The sequence below is a fragment of the Saccopteryx leptura genome, chromosome 4, assembly GCF_036850995.1.
Source record: "Saccopteryx leptura isolate mSacLep1 chromosome 4, mSacLep1_pri_phased_curated, whole genome shotgun sequence".
NCBI classification, from domain to species: Eukaryota; Metazoa; Chordata; class Mammalia; order Chiroptera; family Emballonuridae; genus Saccopteryx; species Saccopteryx leptura.
Window position 1 is genome coordinate 97,818,051 of NC_089506.1, and position 18,435 is coordinate 97,836,485.

Sequence of the window (18,435 nt, forward strand, 5' to 3'; positions counted from 1 at the left end):
CAACCAGAGCCACTCTAGCGCCTGAGGCAGAGGCCACAGAGCCATCCCCAGCGCCCGGGCCATCTTAGCTCCAATGGAGTCTCGGCTGCAGGAGGGGAAGAGAGAGACAGAGAGGAAGGAGAGGGGGAGGGGTGGAGAAGCAGATGGGCGCTTCTCCTGTGTGCCCTGGCCGGGAATCAAGCCCGGGACTTCTGCATGCCGGGCCAACGCTCTACCACTGAGCCAACAGGCCAGGGCTCGTTCCAATCTTTATCTTTTTATTGAAGGGTTATACATGTGCTTAGTGTAAAATGTGGTCAACATATGTTTGATCTCTTACTTAGGCCTCATATTTCTCTTATGTTAAGATATTTTTTCACTTATCTTTTAAAAGTTAACTGATTTCTCTATAAAGCAGTTTTTAATCAGCTATTAAACTTATCTGTTGAGTTACTAACAATTTCCTCTAAACTTCCTATTTTTTATTTCTAAGGTTATTATCTGCTTAAACACTCCATCTCATCTTTTATTTTCATCATGTTTATAAAGTTTATGTCAGATAGCTTCAATATCTGAATCTTTCCCAAGTCTGTTTCTATTGTGTTTTTTCTCCTAGTTTTCAGAAACATCTGCTTATCTCCTCCCATTGCCTACTGATTTTTTTTTACTGCATTCCAAATATCATATATAAAAATTCAAAAAATTACTTTGAGACTGGATAGTGTCAACTTCTTCAAGACAGCATTTACTTTTGTACTTTTGTTTCTGATGGGATAGGAAAAGATTATCTTAATCTGATCAGAGAATAAACTAATTTATATCTGGACACAACTTTTGGGGGCTGATTTATCTGGCCTACCCTCACTACTAAGATGTGGGCCATCAGAGACCTAACTAAAACATTGTAGGGTTTACCAGGGTCTCCATCCTTGAACTGGTCCTGAATTACAGTTGTGGTCCCCTAGCCCATGAGAACACTAGAAGCTCTATTTGGCCTCTCAACATTTCAGCCAACAGTTTTTGCTCAATTTCTCAGCCTTTCAACCACTTCTTTGGAACTGGTAAATACCTTGAAGGCGAAAACATTTCTGAAAATCAAATTTACCTCTCTGTACTTTTCTGTCCAAAATCTTGGCTTCTTGAGTTGTATTTGCCTTGGTAGCTTTTCAATGCTTCAAATAGACTTTGTATAAAGTACATTTTGTCTAGATTATTTTAGTCCACTGTTGCCAAGAATAGACATTCCTTAAAAATTACTTTTAATATTTTTAATATCCAATCCCAGCAGCAGCAGAAATTTGACCATTTCTATAAATTATTAAGTGTCTTCATTTAGCAGAGGGGGGATTCATAGCTCCCAGGATGAGGTGGGTCCTGTTTGGCCACAGGCAGGTCTCAGCAGCACAGAGCAGCTGTAAGCTATTCATAGCCCCCATTCACAACAGCTGAAAATTTTTTTCATTGACTGAAAAGAATATGTAGAAGGACATCAATAGCATTTAGTACAAATAATAATCTGGTAATTTCAGTAATGCAGATTTTTTTAATGTGCAGCTTTTATTTAGGACTTCTTTATTCCCTTGCCTGTTCCATCGCAACATTTATTTCTGGCTCCTCAACAATTGAGGTGGGGTGGGGGCTGATAGTGGGATTGGGGAAAAAGAACCCACCCTAACACACACACACACACACACACACACACACACACACACACTCCAACATCATTCCTAGACCACTTACCTCACTGCTGCCCCAGTAGCACACCCCAGTCTGCCTTTTTATGGGGAAAACCTTGCCCTGACAAGAAGACCTCTTAGGCTAAGCCTTTTCAAGATTCCTCTGAACTTGCTACTTACCACAGAATGTCCAATTAGCCCATGAGAAATCTTGCACCTTCTAAAATCTAGATGTACATGAATCCTGCTGTGGTTTCTTCCATTGGTCTGATCCTCAGGGACATCTTGCCTTTAGAATTTTCTAAGCTAGAGTCAGACCCAAATTTCTGGCTTCAGACTCCAGAGCATACAGGTTGACCTCTTGCTGGAACTCTGTCTGAGTTCAGCTCTGTTCCCATGGTGACACATCCAGGATGAGATGCCAGGCTCTCCTTTCTGGCAAATACCACCTGGCAAACATCTAACATGGCATAGAGTAGGGGGAGGCACTCCCTCACCCTTAGTCCTTGAGAAGAGGAAGGAAAACAAAATTTTCATTCATTTGAAAAGTGAAGAAAACCTGAGTGCAATGGTTGAAAAAGGTGTCTGGTAAGTGAAGGACTGACTAAAGGGCATTTTCTAACTCCTTTTCAATTAGTCTCTATTTTAAAAGTGTTCTTTAACTTAAACACAATGTGTTCCTTTGCCTTAAACACAATGGGTAAAGTATTGGTACACTTGTCCTTTACGCTTCCAGCAGAAGTCATGAAGCCTCTAGAATTTTGTACTTGTATCTGACACAGTTTGTCACAAGAAACTATGGATTATTAATTACTTTATTCTAAAATATTATTTTTAAAACCTAAATGTTTAACTTAATGAATATTTTTCCTCTGGAGAGAAATATTTTTAAGTTTAGAAAGGACACATAGAATATAAGCTATTACTACATAGTCAGCATCTCCTTCCTATTGAGTGACATAGATTTAGCATTTAGATCCGATTTTAAAAATAATTTTGTGTTAGCAGACCCTGTTAGGCAGAATGTTCTTTCCTTTACATTTTCATAGGCCATGAAATTAGAATATTTCAAGATGCTATCACTATATATCACTACATCTGTATTTCGAGAAGCCAATAATTTCTCCTAATTTTGAAGACCCCTAATTTCTCCTCTTAATTGATTCCAAAGCATTTCTGAGTGTTTGACTCTGGGCTTGGTGTTGACTTTAAAACCAACTAAGAAATGGTCACATCCTTCGAAGAGCTTACAGACTAGTGAGAGAAACAGAAAAATAAACAGATCATTCACATATGGCTGAGCAATAATGGAGATACACACAGAGTGTTTGGGAGCACATAAGAAAGTAACCAGCCTATCCTGGGTGGTCAAGAGGGTCTTTTAGAAGCAAGTGCTATTTGAATTGTCTTAAAGAATGAGTAGAAATTAGCTAAATTATTCTATTTTCTATCCTGAGTGACTAAGTAAATGCTGGTGACATCAATGAAGATGAAAAATATGTACACGTGAATGAAAGATTATGAAGTTAACCTTGGAATTGGTGGACTTGTGCTGTTGGTTCAAAGAAGAAAAGGTAGCTGATAAACATTTGGATATATAAGAACAAATCTCAAGGGAAATTTAGTCAAGAAATATAGATTTTCGAGTCATCAACATTTAGTATTGAAATATCGAGAGTGGATAAAATCATGATGGAAAACATATAGTAGTTTTACATTGTCTGGTTCATAGATCTTTTTCAGAATCTGATGAAAAAGAGACTCTTTTCTAAGAAAAACGTACACAGAGAATTTTTTTGCATAGACTCAGTGACTATACACAGATTCCCTGAAGTTTATTCATGACTAAGAAAGCACAATGTGTAATAAGAAGGGAAGTGATTTAATGATTGAAACTTCCTGAGCCACAATCAAAAGTATTGATGTTTAAGAAAGCGTGTGAGAGAAAACTACCCAAAGAAAGCTTGAAAGAGCTGGGTTTCTGAAACTAAATAGTTTGCTTTTTTATAATATTTAACCATGTACTACCTGTCATTGGAACCGGTTGAGTCTATAAAACACATTGCCACAAAAATTCAAAACCAAAGGCAATTTTGAAATATGCATTTGAAATGGAGTTGGATCTATTCATATCAGAGCTTTAGAATATATCAAGCTACAAGTAATGAGTTCCAGTTTGTAAGGATTTTTACAGCTCAAGAGAAATTGGCTTTCCTAAAGCTTCCCTTCCCTTCTCTAGGTTCCCAGAGTATTATGCATATGCTTCCACTATAAATCTCATTTCATTTCTTCCTGTTTGCATGACAATATTCTCCCTTAAAAACTTTAAGGTCTTTGTTTAAAAAAAAAGGATTAATTCTTGTTTATATTTGCCCACAATGCTGTCACCCACTTCCATTTGTCCCCCCCACACACACACACACACCAATACAAAGCTTTGCACATGCGTTTGATAAATATTTGCAGAACAAACCAGAATTGTCAAACCAATCACAGCATCTTCTAACATTAGCAAAGCAGAAATCAGAAGTATGGAAGATAATAGAAACCCAAGACTCCGATTGCCTCTTTCCAGGTAATTGACCAGAAGAGGCATCACAGTAAATAATATTAATCATCCCCAGGTCTCCACATCGCATTTGTCATGCTTGTGTTACACTGCATGGTATGAATTTCAAGAAAATGAAGGGGGAAAGATGTAAGTGCCCAGAGGCAAAAAGATAGAGAGAATTCTGTTCTCATACTATATAAAAATCATCTAGAGGAAAGCACACTATTATTTACGCAAAGCAAAAGGCAAAACAGGTGTTAATATAAAAATAGATAATCTCAGTGGTCATTAACCAAATCCTTTGCTCTACATTAATCAAGACAGATATCAAGAACACAGGCAGGAATTAAATCACAAGTTTAGCCTGCCTTGTTGTGTAACATTGTAACAAAGTGGTGCATACTGACATCTTTAAACATTTCATATCAACCTGAAAGGAAGCCATTTTCTGACCTTTACAGATTTACAATCCTACCTTGTATGAAATGGAACAGAATGTCATTGATGTTTTCAGAAGAATATTTGCTCTAACCCCTTGTTGATACCTTCATTACCTTACTTCAATAAATCGTCGTGTTCTGTTTACAAGTGGAAAACTTTTGTCATCCATTCCCACACACAAAAGGTCTAAGTCTATTGCAATATTAGACAAGGTGCTTTTAAGCTTTTGGAGTTGTTCCTTGGGGTTTTTTGCTTGTTTGGTTTGGTTTGGTTTTATCGGTTTGTTCATCTTGATCTATCTAAAGGGCACTTAAGCGCTTGTGCCTCACAATTCAAAAAACAAGAAATAAAATTTTAAAAAGCAGATGGAGACCAATTTCAAACTATCCTTTACTTCATGTGAGCCTCTTGAAGTAATACAGAGCCTAAAATAAGCTCTGGCTAGAGCTATGGGTTGCCCAAACTACTTGTCTTTTGTACAAAAATGAAGGGTTTGTTCCTTTTCCAGGGTTACTGCATAGAAGTTCCACTAGTTCTGGAGAATATGAAGTATTGCTTTGGTCTTTAACTAAAGAACAAATTCCAAACCAAGAAATCAGCTTGTCCTAGACATGGAAGGCAGCATAATATATACAGTATAGAACAGAGTTACTCCTGGTTAGGCCAGGGGCTTATATTTTTATCCTGAGCCAAGTGCTTGAGTCAAAAGACTGCGGAAGAAAATCAAGTCCAGGACAAGAAGGAAATGGCAAGGCTCAAAGAGTGAGAAAGGAGAAAAAAGAGAACCAAGTCTGGAATTGTGATAGAAATTCAACAGTTGGGTTGACTTTTATAAATTCAGAGCTTTGCCTGGAAGGTCCTCCCACTTTCCCCAGCTCGATTCTGCCACACGACAAATTCATACCTCTTGTTCAAGCCTCAGCTCATCCATCATTTCTTCTGTGAAGCTCCCTTCACCCACAGAAAGAATTCTTCTCTCCCTGCTGTGTGCTCCCATCTCACTAAGTCCTTTTTTTTAGAAAAAAGCGTCCCTTCTACTCTAAGGGCACTACAAAACTTAAAATCAATAGTTTAGATACCTAAATTAGACAGACAAGTAATAGAGCTCCACTCACTGTATGTCATGAAGACCCAGTCTGAAATTAGGAAAGTACATCAGAACACAGCACAGCAAAATCAGCCTTAAATGTGACAACTTCTAAGAGTAGTTACAAAAGAGAGATCACGCAGGTAAGAATTTTTATAAGAAAAAGAAAAATAATAATTATCTATCATTTCTGGCTCATTTTCAAAAGGAATTTTAGCAATGAGCACATTCTTTTCATCAGAAAAAAAATATGAAGATATTTACTCTGAAATATCCCCATGTGCTCTGTATTCCACCCTAGGAAGATATGTTACCCACTCACGTTAGGTTTTCAGATCACATGGGTAAGGAGCTGAGGAGTCACTTCCCACTCAGAAATTGCTCAGTCCTGTTTATGAGCAGTCACTGCTATACTTAAAAGGGCCAATTTAAAAGAAATGCTGCCTGAACCACTATACAGATTACTGTGGACACTGTCCAAATGTTGCCTCATAGTAGAATAAGAGCCTAAAGTTCATTGGCAAAAGTTTATTTCTTTTCAATAAACTCCTTTTCAAAACTATGTTATGTATGTACTGATTTACTATAATTACTCAACTGCTGTACATTTTGAATAACTTTCTCCATAGGAGTCTCCCAATCCTCCGCAGGGTATGTAGAGGCCTATGTAATGAATATATACATTCACACACACACATACAGACTCATACACTAATATCTCTGCACATTCACATCCAGATATACAAGCATATTCACATATAATTGACCCATGAACCCACACACACATTCTCTCCACCTCTCTCTCTCTCTTTTTCCCTCTCTCTCTCACACACACACACACATACACACACACACACACTTCTAATTTACATCTCCACGAACAGACTATTTTCAGAACAGCTAGCTATTACTCAATGTTCACGTGATGAAAAGGGGTTACCTAGTAAGTTTCCCCTCAGTCAACAGATGGATTTTACAGTAGCTATCAGGAGCAACAAAAGCCCCATAAATTGAAGTCTTGTCTAATATTAGCACATACTACCATGGGTAAGGAGCTGAGGAATCCAAATTTCTGGCATAGGTCATGACACTCTGAGAAATAATCTTGGTACTTCTAAATTTCAGAAAACTAAGCTAGAATCACAAAATTAGGACCATTAGAAACACTACTCTATGTTCATGCCAGCAACATGTCAACTAAAATCACTTCTTAGACCCTGAAGTATCTTGGTGTTGCTTCTCATACTCCAGTTAACAAACAGATCCTTTCTGTTTCCCATAAAGTTCACTTTAACTAGACTTGAAATCCACAGGGGCAGGCCCCTGTGTGTCTTGCCTACCAGGAGAGCCCACGGTTAGCACTGCAGTGAAGGAATGAAGAGCCGGATGGGCATTAATCTTAACTTTAGCTAACCCAGGCATGTTTGCCATGACATATTATGTATTCCCCTCTAGAGAAACAAAGGAGAAATTAGAAGTATGCCCAAGAATAGTCAGCCATTCCCAGGTGTTTCCACAGCCCAGAAATGCACTTCTCAGCATCCTTTTCCTCCAGGTGCTTGGCTTCATTATGGAAACTTCCTTCATCTACAGAAGAGACTGAAATCATGGACATACCTTTTATGTGAAGTATCTTTATTCCTTCCCATAGAGACACTGGAGAGGAGAGCAACAACTTGGCCTGTACCTACAAAGGGTGAGATCTGAGCAATTGTCCAAAGACACTAATCAGAGCAGCAGAAAATATTTATTATTTGTAGCCTACTTTTTCTCCTAGTTGAAATGCTTTGACCAGAAAATCAGATAATTATCTCAGATTTACAGCTCATTTATTTTACGTAAGCATCATTTCACTTATACTAAAGACAAGACAGTTAACCTAAAGGTTTTCTGTCCAATCATTTGTTAAATGAAGTTCTCAGGTAGATTCCCAACATTTGTTTGAATGAATATATGCACAATTGTGTTATGTGGAGGTCTTAACTAGTCCATTTACCATTTACATGCTGTTCTTTAACCATATTGAGACTGAGAGAGGAAAAGTAGAGAAATACTTAAGGGATTCAAATTAAGATAAGATCAGATTGATTTGTAAAACTGACAAAATCTATATCACAGATGAAAAGACACATACAAATCTATCTATGGAGAATTATCTTACCCCAATCATGCTTCCTGCATTTTTAGTAATTATAGCATCTGCACACCTACAATAAAAATTAAAAGAAGAAAGGAGAAAACAAATGGGTCTTTGAAAACTGTGCCAAAGAAGAGCCCTTTTAGCTTGAACTAAGCCACAGTGTTCAATCTGTCTCTGTCCCAGACGAAACAGTATCCATTTGGAATGCTGTATGAAGATGTTTTGCTTTTGTGGAGATAATTGGCTCTAAACAGCCATAGTAATTAGCAACATCAGGTAGCTCAGGCAGCATTTGGTCGCCCATTGCCTATTTATTTGTGAGCAAATGGGAGGGTGAATGGGGTGACAGAACAGATGGGGAAGAGATACAAGTACTTCATTGGCACCTTGCATGGATGCCTCATGCTGTCTTTCTCCCTCCGGCATCATCATTAGTGCCTCTGGCTTCTGATCCAGGTCTGAAGAGCCCATGGGCCAGCGCCATTCTCGCCAGCTGCTCCGGCTGCCCCTCCCCTTAGCCTGCTTCTCACCCTCCACTCATGCGGCATGAAGAAGCAATTTCTGAGCTGATACCTTCAATCTCTGCACACTTTGGTTTCACAGTTGAATATTTTTTTTTTTTTTTTTTTTTTTTTTTGCAACAATATCAAGCCAGTAGGGATGTAGTTAGGGGTTAATTGGGCATAAAGGCAAAATGTGAAAAGACCCAGCTGTTCCTCTCAGGGAGGATTCCAGAGAGTTATTATAGCTGATTGCTACCTTTCACCAATGTCTCTCTAGTCTGGTGGCAGGACCAGGAACCAAGGTGTGACCAAAGTCATGGGGAAAGAATGTCCAGCAAAAATGCCCATCAAAAAGGAGGTAGGATGAGGGAAGCCATGAAAAGAGACAAGTATAGGAAAGGAAATACGTAGCTACAAAAAAAGCCATAATGGAAATCTTTGGCTAAAACTTAGGAGCTAACGTTTACTGAGCAATTATTATCTGCCAGGCCCTATAGTAAGCAAGTTATATGGACGCAACATTACAGTTTAGTATCAGTGTTACTCTGATTTTACAAATGAGAAAACCTAAACTTAAAGGTTTTGGAAGTGATTGAATGCCACTTAGCCTATAAAGACTGAACGGTGATTCAGACCAAAACGTCCCTTTCTAAACCTCTCCTGGGAGTTCAGGAGACAGCAGTTCTCTTTCTGAGCCAGTTTCTGTGTGGCAAAGTGACCTTCATTATGTCCCTGAACATCATGGTCTATCTCCTTAGATGAGAATGGCAAATCCAAGTATGTCCTGCCTCAGAATCATCTGACAACAGTTTGTAAAATGTAGATTTCTGGGTCTCTTCTTAAATCTAATAAATCAGACTCTACAGTAAGGTGTCCCAAATTGCATCATTAATATTTCCCCTGGGGATTTTTAGGTTCAACAACATTTAAGGACTGTTGGGCCAACCAATCTCTAAGGTATCTTCTAAGTGGAAAATTAAATGGCTCTGGTGGCCAATGTGACACCCAAGGAAATTGTTACATTATCTAAACTCATATTTTACTTACTTAAAAGAAAGCTCAAAATAGTTTTATTCAGTATTAATTATTGTATGCACAAGAGGTAATGTTGAATGACTTTCTTTTATTTCCAAAATTCAAGCCCATTTTCAAAGAGTAATGATTTCTTTCCAAACACTGAAGAAATGAAAACACTCAGGTTTAACACTATTCTAAAGATGCCTTAAAGCCATGGCAGCACTTTTGAAATCAGATTTCTCTTAGGATGATTTTAAAGGAGTCAGTATTTTTTCTCATGAATAAATTCTCTCTCTCTTTTACTTGTATCTTTTCTCTCTGTCTTTTTAAAAAAATAATATATTTAAATAAATAATTACTTTTTAAGCATACTCCTCAAACAGTAAATTGTATTAGGTTGAAGCATATGAGATAATTGCTTTTTATTTGCACAAACAGCACATTCATATGGTTCAACCGTGCATGTGTATGTGTGTATGCCTGTAGGCGCTGGGTATAGTTCTTGTGACTAGAATATTTAATTATCAACTTGCTTGGTCCTCACAATCAGTGCTGCTCTGCCAGTGCATTCTTAATAGATGTCATGTGATGATGTTGCTAATGAAATTTTCCATTCAACTTCCCAGACTTGGTTCTATGTCCCTACTCAGCTCTTAATAAAAAGGTGACTATTCCCAGCTATACAAGACCAATCAACGATCAAACTAGAAATCTAATAACTTCTTTTTTCCATCCATTCCCACACATATTCTAACAGACAAATATATGCCTCCAACTCAGAAGAGCTGCCCCATTTTCCCCATTACTCCACATATCTGAGTTTACTGTGTCTCTTGAAAGACAGCTTCACAGTCTAGCAAATCTTGTCAGCTATGGATGTTTTCCCATTATTCAGGCCACTTTTCTCAAACTACACACTCACTGTTTATCACTAAAAGCACATTCCTAGGAGAAAGAAATCTAAAAGTCAAAAATTAGGCAAAATGGCATGTATTTGCATATATTGAATGTTTGGAAAATAAAAGCGACTGCGTTCACTTGGCAGCATGGAATGTTTGTGCCTTTCCCCCTCTGCGTCTTCCTCCTCTGTGCCCACCTCAGAGTGCCAGCAGGATTAGTTGGCAGCAGTGAGCTCTAACGAAAGCTTCTAGAAGCTCTCACTCAGCAGTGAAATTGTTGTCTTCCTCTGATCCTCAGATTATGGAGATGAGGGAATGAATGTACAGCACCAAGATTCCCCACCGAGATAGCTTTTCACTCTTTTCAGTTAGAAAAAGATCAAAAGGAAACAGGCTAATTAGCATACCAAAGGAGACAAAAAAAACCCAGAGCTTTACCGTTGTTGCAATCCAATAATAAACACCCGAGTACAAAAAAGATTATTTGATAATGACACACAGAATTGCAAGCCTTTGAAATAGCAGCTTCTAGGGAAAAAAAAATATATTTTTGGAAAGAAATATATCCATAATTATATAAAATAATGCTCCCACGTTGGGGAGCGGCGCTTCCTTCCCTACTGGATGAACTACTCCCTAGGAACCGTGGTGTGGTTGCCTTTATCTGAAAGACTCAAAAGGCCTACAAAAGGTTTCAAATCCCTTCCCAAGTAACAGTCAGCTCTTTCATATTCTCGAAAATTAAACACAGAATTCTCGACTTAAAAATAACTGTCCCCTTTACCCAAACCAGCACCCAGTAAAAGGCTTGAGCTCAAGAACCAAAGAAATTTGCAACTCTTTGAGGATTCATTATTTTTCTCTACAGCCTTTTCTGGTTTAGAAACTCTGGTAGTCTCTGAAATATGGGCCTTTTTCAAGGGAAGAGAATAACACAATTGTTTAATTATAAACAATTGTTGCTCTGGGAACCAGACTGTAAAGCCAGGAGGCACGGCCAGGGCTATCAGGGCTGCCATCACAGCCGCCCGGCCCCTGCAGGTTCACATTGGATTCGGACAGTCGGCAAAGAAACCATGGAGCCAAAAACTGGTGGGCCATAGCCTTTAATCCTACCTTGCACCCGGCGGGCAAGTAAAAATACACACTGGGCTCCAAAACCCAGTCACACTCAGTGCTCACAAAGCCACTGACTTATCCGAGTTTCCTAGAATCAAAGGTTTCTAGCTCACCAACCTTATTCTCCTCAGTTCCCCATTTTCTTCCTTATCCCAGATACAAACTCTACACAGACTGGCCTCTCACTCAGCACTCCGCCATCTTGGCTGCTTTTCCTGGTCTCCTCCACGTGGCCTCCTCCTGCTGCTGGCTCTATTCTCTCTGCTCTCTCATGCTAACCTCAGGAACCAAGAGCCGAGTCCCGTTCTGCCTCCCTTTTATAGTGTAGAAATCCAAACCCTTAATCCAATATACATAATAGGGAAGTCTCTAATACAAAGTCACTTCTCTGAGGCATGATAGGATTGTACCGCCCTACAGCAAAAAGGGTGGGAAAGGCTTAATCCCAAAACCAAGCCCCAGGTTACAACGATCTCCAACACACATTAATATCACCTGGGCGACTGCCTCCTCGTGTTATCTTTAACAAAGTGAGCATAATACATTTTATCCGCCCAACACAGACCTATGGAGACAAACAGTCCTGAAAGAAAACCACACCCACCCTCACTCGCTGAGTTAATGTTAATATAGGGGAGCTGTTCTTCAGACATGAAGGTCAAGGGGACAGTGGCCATCAGAATGGAGTTTTCCATAGTCACAGTGGGTTGACTAAGTTATGAGCACATCTACTTCTTCCTCTAAGGAACATGTATCAATAGAGTACATTGGCCAACATTGGGCACGTGGCCAAGCCTGTCTTCCTCATGTGAAACTGATCCACATCCAAATTAACTCCAGGACCTCTCACTAGGGCAGGATGATAGGGGCAGTCTGAATTTGGAGGACAAGTGCTGTAGAAAATTTCTGCATGAACAGATTGCCAAATTCTACTTCCTGTACAGAAGTAGAGAAGGTATTATTTTTTCTGGAGATCACCCAGGTAGTTATAATGAATTTGCCACAGACCACTGGCTTTAAGCCCATTTGAATTAAGCCCAGCGGCCCAGATTATTAATACTTTATCCTGTTTCTAAGCAAAGAATTATTGTTAATGAGTCAAATAGAATGATTCTCTTTACAAACCTGAGTTTAAATGAATAATGCCTCTTCGATTTAATAAATTTATTTTTTAAAAAAACAAGAAATGAATGAGAAATATGACTTTGGCTGTCGAGTAGCCTACCTTCTAGTCCTCATTTTTGACAAGATCACTTAAGATCTTATTTTGTTAGTTTCATACAGAATTCATGTTTTGTTCCTTTTTATAAATTGTCCATTTGAAATGAAACAAGCCCCAAATCAGAATTTTACTTAGAAAATGTGTCTGGAGGAGTAAAACAAATGCCATTTACCCACGGCTCCAAAGTATTAATTAGACTTAGCTGTTTGCCAGCTGAGTACCAGAGGAGCCCATGGTGATTAGCTGCACTAATTGGAATTTCAAGTGGTGCTGATAACTACACAAAGATAACAGGATTATACCTTCCTGCCCTGAAAAAGGAGAAGTAACTTTGTCATAACGCTTCAGTTTGAGGCTGTTTTACACCTAACTACACCTAGAGAAAGGGAGCACTTTTATAATAGATCCTATTTTTATTCTGAAAAAAAATAAAAAGAGAAATAAAATTCTTCCAGGTAGCAACGAAAGGTACAAAGAAATGTCCCTCTCTGTCTCTGGATTTCATCTTGCTCTCCAAGAAGCACAGAAAAACCACCTCACTTGACCATAAACAGCAACTCAAACTGAGTTTTGAAGTCAGTGAGCCCTTCCTCTCTCTGCAAGAGCATATTTCTGTTCCGGTTGGCAGGCCAGCTCTCAGAAACTGACAGACACCTCCATTGGGGGGGGGGGGGGCAGAACTCTCTAAATACAACTTTCATTTGGGAAAGCTGGGCAGATGTTCTTACCTGTATGTTATATATTAAGAAACAATTGTTTGAAGAGAGTAAGTGAATCTCGGCCACTATTCCTTTCCCTTGGAGAACATTCCATGTTTATAACAATGTAACAGCCTCCCAACCTGACAGGTTCCACTGGTTCCAAGAGGCAGAGTGGACGCCCACAGCTTCTATTCCCCATTTCTGCACTGGGAGCCTGGCTCCACAGCGCCTCCCATGGCTCAACTGCCTATATTTAATTCTCACAGATAAAAACCCCGATGTGGGGGAGGAGCTAAAAGCCCTGCTAGTGGGTCACACCAGACTGCCTGCCAGCCCTTCTGATGGCCAGGCCGGATGTTGCAGACCGTGGTAGAAATGATCAGCATTGGTCTGTTGGGCAGATAAAATAGATTATGCTCACTTTGTTAAAGATGGCGCTGCCCATGTAGAGACCCGTCACCCAGGTGATATTAATGTGTGTTGGGGGTGGGCTGTGGGCAGGCAGAATCCTTGTAGCCTGGGGTTTGGTTTTAGGACTAAGCCTTTCCCACTCTTTTTGATGTGGGGTGGTGCAATCCCATCATGCCTCAGATATGTGACTTTGTATTAGAGACTTCCCTATTTTGTATATTGGATTAAAGGTTTTGATTTCTACACTATAAAATGGGGGCAGAATGGAAGCTTGCTCTCAGTTCCTGAGATTAGCTTTAGAGAGCAGAGCAGAGAAAGGCCACGTGGAGGAGGCCAGGAGAAGCAGACAAGATGGCAGAGTGTTGAGTGAGAGGCCAGTTTGTGTAGAGTTTGTGCAGAGAGAAGGAGATGGGAACATAGGTGAATAAGTCTGGTGAGCTAGAAACCTTTGATTTTAGGAAACTCGGATAAGTCAGTAGCTTAGTAAGTACTGAATGTGAGTGGGTTTTGGAGCCCAGTGTGTGTTTTACTTGCCTGCCGGGTGCAAGCTAGGATTAAAGAAGATGGCTCACCAGTTTTTGGCTCTATTGTTTCTTTACCGACTGTCCGAATCCAATGCGAACCTGCACAGGCTGCTGTGATGGTAGCTGTGGCTATTGGCTCTACATGGTCAAATATGATGTATATATTCACTCACTTTTATACTTTGCACTGGGTATGGGAGACAGGCTGTAAACTGGCAAAGTCCTTGTAGCCTAAGGCTTAGTTTTAAAACTAAGCCTTCCCCACCCTTCTAATACTAAGATCTTCTCAAAACTAAGCTTTTCCCCACACCATTGACTGTTGCATGATAGGGGTTGGTGCACTCTTATGAGAATCCCATTTATGCCTCAGATAAGTGGCTTCGTATCCGAGACTTCCTTATTTGTATATTGGATTAAAGGTTTTCATTTTCTAAACTATAAAATAAAGCAGACCGGGGCTCTCTCTCTTGGTTCCTGCTATCAGCAATGCAGAGGCCTCCCTGATCTCTTGCCCTCCATGGAAAAAGTAGGTTTGCTTTTCCCTTGGCTTCTCTTGTGGCTTGCCTGTCTTGGTGAGACACCAATAAACAGAATGGCCCACCATCCTCTGACTCCGCCGTTTCTCTACTCTCTGCCCGAATTCAATGAGAACCCACATGTGAATGGCCACGATGGTGGCCCCTGACCTTACAATCATAAAAGAAAATTGCACTAGGGAAAAGAGAGGGTCAGGTTAGAAATCTTTCTCAGATGTTAAATATTCAGAAGAGGTCAATTAACATAGATTTATTTCACATAAATGTAGAAAACAAATGCTGGTCACAGAGATATATGTACATGCAGTCAAAGTTCTGGTGGCTGTAAGGTAGAAACTCCACCACTTGACTGAGTGATTCCTTCAGCAACTTGAGGAGCCATAGGTGTTTTCCAAAGTAAAGGCATGAAGCCAATCCTTCACTGCAAACCACTCTAGTATGAAAAAAAAAAAGCTAAACTTGATTGCACAGCTACTGGTTCTACCCACACTTGAAAGTGTGTGTAAGGCCAGGAGCCATCATCGTGGCCATTCGCATGCAGGTTTGCATTAGATTTGGACACACGGTAATGAAACAATGGAGCCAAGAACTGGTGGGCCATTAGCTTTAATCCTAGCTTGCACCCGGCAGGCAAGTAAAAACACACACTGGGCTCCAAAACCCACTTAATTCGGTGCTCACAAAGCTACTGACTTATCTGAGTTTCCTAGAATCAAAGGTTTTTAGCTCACCAGCCTTATTCACCTCTGTTCCCCATCTCCTTCCTTCTCCCTGCACAAACTCTGCACAAACTGGCTTCTCCTTCAACACTCGCCACCTTGGCTGCTTCTCCTGGCCTCCTCCATGTGGCCTCTCTCTGCTCTCTCCTCTAATGCTAATCTCAGGAACCAAGAGAGCAAGCTCCCAGTCTGCCCCCATTTTACAGTGTAGAAATCAAAACCTTTAATCTAATATACAAATAAGGAAGTGTCTGATACAAAGTCACTTATCTGAGGCATAATGGGATTCCTCATGAGAGTGTACCATCCTACATCAAAAAGGATGGAAAACGACAATCAAAACAGCATGGTATTGGCAGAAAAATAGACACTCAGACCAATGGAACAGAATAGAAAGTCCAGAAATAAAACCACATATATATAGTCAAATAATTTTTGATAAAGGGGCCAACAACACACAATGGAGAAAAGAAAGCCTCTTCAATAAATGGTGCTGGGAAAACTGGAAAGCCACATGCAAAAGAATGAAACTGGACTACAGTTTGTCCCCCTGTACTAAAATTAACTCAAAATGGATCAAAGATCTAAACATAAGACCTGAAACAATAAAGTACATAGAAGAAGACATAGGTACTCAACTCATAGACCTGGGTTTTAAAGAGCATTTTATGAATTTGACTCCAAAGGCAAGAGAAGTGAAGGCAAAAATTAATGAATGGGACTACATCAGATTAAGAAGTTTTTGCTCAGCAAGAGAAACTGATAACAAAATAAACAGACAGCCAACTAAATGGGAAATGATATTTTCAAACAACAGCTCAGATAAGGGCCTAATATCCAAAATATACAAAGAACTCATAAAACTCAACAACAAACAAACAAAGAATCCAATAAAAAAATGGGAAGAGGACATGAACAGACACTTCTCCCAGGAAGAAATACAAATGGCCAAGAGATATATGAAAAGATGCTCATCTTCATTAGTTATTAGAGAAATGCAAATCAAAACGGCAATGAGATACCACCTCACACCTGTTAGATTAGCTATTATTAACAAGACAGGTAGTAGCAAATGTTGGGAGAGGCTGTGGAGAAAAAGGAACCCTCAGACACTGTTGGTGGGAATGTAAAGTAGTACAACCATTATGGAAGAAAGTATGGTGGTTCCTCAAAAAACTGCAAATAGAACTACCTTATGACCCAGCAATCCCTCTACTGGGTATATACCCCCAAAACTCAGAAACATTGATACGTAAAGACATATGCAGCCCCATGTTCATTGCAGCATTGTTCACAGTGGCCAGGACATGGAAACAACCAAAAAGCTCGTCAATAGATGACTGGATAAAGAAGATGTGGCACATATACACTATGGAATACTACTCAGCCATAAAAAATGATGACATCGGATCATTTACAGCAAAATAGTGAGATCTTGATAACATTATACAAAGTGAAATAAGTAAATCAGAAAAAACCAGGAACTGCATTATTCCATACGTAGGTGGGACATAAAAGTGAAACTAAGAGACATTGATAAGAGTGTGGTGGTTACGGGGGGAGAGGGGAGAGGGAGAGGGAAAGGGGGAGAGGGAGGGGCACAAAGAAAACTAGATAGAAGGTGACAGAGGACATAATTGATGGGTATGCAACATAATTGAACGACAAGATAACCTGGACTTGTTATCTTTGAATATATGTATCCTGATTTATTGATGTCGCCCCATTAAAAAAATAAAATTATTAAAAAAATAAATAAATAAATAAAAAGGGGCCTTCTTAACAACAACAAAAAAGGGTGGAAAAGGCTTAGTCCTAAAACCAAGCCCAGGCTACAAAAATTCTGTCTGCCTACAGCCCGCCCCCAACACATATTAATATAATCACGCCCATTCCAAGCAAGAAGGGCAACTAATATCACCTGGGCACGGGCTTCCACGTGAGCAGCGACATCTTTAACAAAGTGAGCAAAATATATTTTATCTGCCCAACAGTGTGCCTTCTCCAGCGCATGGCCTGACTTTTAGGGAGAATTTCAGGAAGCACAGAAACCATGTGGAGTTGCCATAGCAACTTAAAGAAGCCTGAGAGGCCCACTTACCCCTGCATAGCTCCATCATAAGCCCAGGCATAATTTAGACAGACTGTGTAGGGGCACTACATCTGCAGAAAATTCCTATCGGAATGTTACTATTTTTATCCAGGAAAGCAATGATTACTCAGTATGACATTATTGAAATAGAGTTTGGGGAACCCAAGTCAAAAGCAAGGCTAGAGGAATCAAAGAGGGTAGAGAAGTATGTTTTCACATATAGAAAGGCAGGAGAACTATGGATAGATGCTAAGGTTGTTTCTAGGAAAAACTTCCTAAGAGAATATATAAGAACAGCGGCCTCCAAGGAGAGGGTTTCCAAAATAGAGAGTTCACCAACAGGTGAAGAGAGGTGCATCAAAGAAAATATTTTGGTTTATATTTTCCCATGGCTATCAAATAACTACATGGGTTTTCTGGTTTGTTTTATTTTTCAGAATAACTAAGGAAAAAGTTTCTTTCTAGAGTATAAGCTTTATGCAAGCAGAAAAATTATTTTGTTTATTTCAGTATCTTAATGCCAAGTACCATATGCTTGGCTCATAGGAAGCATTCAGTAAATGTTATATGAATGAATGAATGAATGAATGAATGAATGAATGAATGAATATAAGAAGGGAGAAAGCAAGAAAAGAAGGAAGGAAGGAGAGAGAGAGAGAAAGAGAGGAAGTAAACTACTGATTTTAAGTTTTGTTAAGTCTAAGAAAACTGAATCTTTGGCAGTTGAGAAATTTTAATAACTACAATTACGGCTATTCAGTGCTGTAATTGTTGATTCAGAAGATATAGGGGATCGAAATAATTGTGTACTTATTGCC